We start from the raw sequence: 3,632 nt of genomic DNA, 5'->3' as shown, positions 1-3,632 counted from the left end.
AAATAAATTTTTGGGGAAAAAAAATTTATTCCAGTTAAATATGAGTGAATTATGTATTTTACAGGTAATTTTTTTCATTTTTTGGGAAAAATTATTAAATATTATTACATTGGGAACACATTTATTTTAAAAAATTGTTGTGTATCATAATTTGTTGCTGAAATAGTTATGGTAGTTATGTATGGAATGTAGGGGTTATTTATTATTTATTGAATTTTTTTCTGCCATGTCAACATCTAAGGTTATTAGCAGCATATTCAAAATATAGCTATAGGGTGGGGCTTGGGGGGCAAAGCCCCCAGGTAAGGAATTTTTTTGGTTCATAAGGCAATGTTTCTTGATTCCCAGAATGGTTAATGGTCAAAACAAATGTGCTAGACATCAAAGATCTTATATCATTAAGATAAAAAAGTTTGTGGCGAAAAGGGTGAAAATTAGTTATCGATAAGGGGACAAAGAAGAGAAGGAAAAGGAAAGGGGGAGAAGAAAAGACCATGCAAAATTGAGGTGAGGGCTGAGGTCCAAGATAGGGGTGACTCACTACATTGGGCTTTAGTCTCCATCGCCTAAGCCCCCCACAACAACAAGCATGGGATTGGTGGGACAGTAAGGGGTACTGTTGTCAATCACAGTAATTGTTGAGTGTCATGTCTGTTTACCATCCTCCAACGATCAATGGAATGAACTCATTGTCGAGCAACACAGTAATCATACTTCACACAATGCTGTTAGACACATTCCTCACTTGGCTCTGTACTATAGATAACAATGTATGCCCACAGACAGTGCACATTTGAAAGGCATGATCATCATATTCTATAAATCCTGGAGGCAAAAACCCCAGACCCCAATCCTCTTTGCTTAGTCCCCACCCCCTTTATTTCACCAAGAATCAACTCCGGCTTTGGTTAAATACTTGAAATTGGTTTGCTTGGAACTCAGTGCTGTAATCTCATGGGCTGGCTCCATTTTTTTAATGTTATTCTAATGAATTAAAAACTACTTCTTTAAAGCAGATGGCTAGCCCCACTCTGATTTCCTAAGCTCTTCTCTTTGGTATCATTTAAGAATCATCCTCAACAAAAATGTGATATGTAGTTTTGTCAGAAATCATGAAGTTTGATTATAACAAATTAAGTAACTGGGCAGTGTTGCTATTGTGTATCGATTAATATGGTCTATCAATAAGATCTTTATTTCTTGGACAAGACTTGTATTATGAATGATGACGGAGATACAGTGGAAGTAGCTGAAGTGCAGTAAGATAAATTTAGAGTGTCTGACAGAAAGGAGGAAAGAACATGAGAAAAGGAGTGAATGAGGCAGAAAATAATGAGTGAGTAAATGAGGGAGTGAGAATGAATGAGTGATTGAGAACAGAGAGAAGAGAATGGATGGATGAGAAAAAGAAAGAAAGAGCAAATAAAGGAATGAATGTGAGGGAAAAGTAATGCTGTAAAAGGTTGCTTAACCTGTCCCCAATGGGTCACATGTACAGTTATCATAACATACCACTTGGTCTGCAGGGTATGGCTGTGCACACAGTGACGCACAAGAGCACATGGAGTAGGAAGCTCTGCTTGACGTAGCAGACTCCCTCATCCAGTGTCTATCCGTTGCCAGAAATCACCAGAGTTTATTACACGCAGAGATTTCTGTTACCCATCGGCGTCGGGTTAAGGGAACCATCTTGACAAGGGTAGAGTAGTGGAAGGGTCATTCGGAGTTAGACAGCTTATAGTGTTTGTAATACTATATGATTATTAGTGCCCACCCCTGGTTATTTCTTGGTGTATGGGCATAAGCATTAAGGGGTTGAACTGCTGACATTGGCAGGAAATGAAAAAAATGTGAAGCATTGACACCCCTCCCCACCCTACTCCCTGATTTATGCTTTCCTCCTCAGTGGGTTAAACCTCCCATTATATGATTATTTATTAAGAAGATGTACACAATACAACTGTAGAGAATTTGCATTATTTCCCCATACAGAAAACCCAACTTGGATTTTTCAGAGAATAAGATATTCTTTCTGTGGTAATTAATATTTGTCTTTACAAAATGTAGGTTTTGTCTTTTTAGCTGAGAATTATTCAAACAGTTACCCTTATATCTATGTGTATTCTTTTTATATATATTTAATTCCATGCAAATTACAACCCCCCCTGTGAGCAGCCCCCACTGCTCTGGCTTTTGGTACCATCTAGTTGGGATGTTCTATACCAACATCAATTTTTCCCACACTTTCAAAATTCTATTTTGTGAATGATATTTGGATTAGATGTTCCTCAAAACTACTTATGAGATTGAATGCATTTCTGAATGAATATATTTTACACCAAAGAGTAAGTTTTAGTAAAAAAAAAATTCCTCTTTAACCCGATAACTGCAGAATTAAGATATCTGGCCAGTGCTCCAGTACACAAATAACCCCATGTCTCCAGCAGAATTTGTGCCTCAGCTCTGGGTAGTATGCACAGCCAACTGGGTTGCCTGTGGGGCCTATTTCAGATGCAGCTAGTGTGTCACACTCACCATGAAATGCCAAAAAAAGTGATATGATTTCTTTTTGCATCACATGGTTCCAAAACATTATTATAATGTTACTACACATTCAGAGATGCATGATATTCATTTTAGTTGTTAGACTGAACCTCTGGTAACCTGATTATGTACATTAGAGTCTACTTCAATAAATTAGGTGTTACACTCTGTACAAGATGGAATGTAGTTTTACTGATGGATGAAAAATAAATCTTATTTTCAGAATTCTTTTTCCTACGAAATTAGAAATATACAAGGCTACTACTGCCATGACTTCAATTCTTCCCTTTTGTATTACTTCAAGACATTCACACTGGCATAGCGCCACATGGCAATGTGAGTAGTTTACACTAGGAGACTAATCATGTAAACTAAAGGTTATTTACAGTTTTATAGCAGCAGCAAGAAAGTGCAGTGTTTTGATGTGTGACATCTTCCAATTATAGCAGTTAAAAGAGTTATGTGCTCAATATCAATCTTTATACAAAACAATGACCAATCGTCCTGCTCTCTCTTAGGTAATGCCTCAAGGTATACGAGATGTGGGCTTGAGAGTACCTTTAAAAGAGCATCATAAAATGTAATGCATGCATCATAGTAACATGATGTTAACGACCCAAAGCCATGCCCAAGTTGACCAAGATGTGAATAACCCATCACTCAGAGCCAGAACCAAGGTAGCCCTGATGTGAGCCCCAAATCACCTGGAGGCTAAAGGTTAATGGTAAAAATTAAGGGCTCCAGTGTATTTTCTTTTCTTCTAATGAAATGCATTATATATAACCCAGAGCACTAAACAATAAAAAATATAAATATCTATGTACCTTTGCAAGGTTGTTATTATTAAAGTTGCTAGCAGGGAGCTACTAGCACTAATATATGGTGCTTCTACCTATCTCAAATTCCCATTTTGTTCAGAAAATTTATCATAAAAACCAAATATTTAATGCCAATATAGGAGATGTTCCCTGAAAATAGGAATATTGTTTAGATAGTGAAAATACTTCACATACAGCAGGTTACATTATAAAGTACAAATTAACTGACTTCATCCATGTACTCACAAGTGAAGATGCATTGTAATGGTT

The sequence above is a fragment of the Penaeus monodon genome, chromosome 26 (assembly GCF_015228065.2).
Source record: "Penaeus monodon isolate SGIC_2016 chromosome 26, NSTDA_Pmon_1, whole genome shotgun sequence".
Lineage (NCBI taxonomy): Eukaryota > Metazoa > Arthropoda > Malacostraca > Decapoda > Penaeidae > Penaeus > Penaeus monodon.
The sequence above is the reverse complement of the archived record's forward strand: the minus strand, read 5'-3'. Positions refer to the sequence as shown.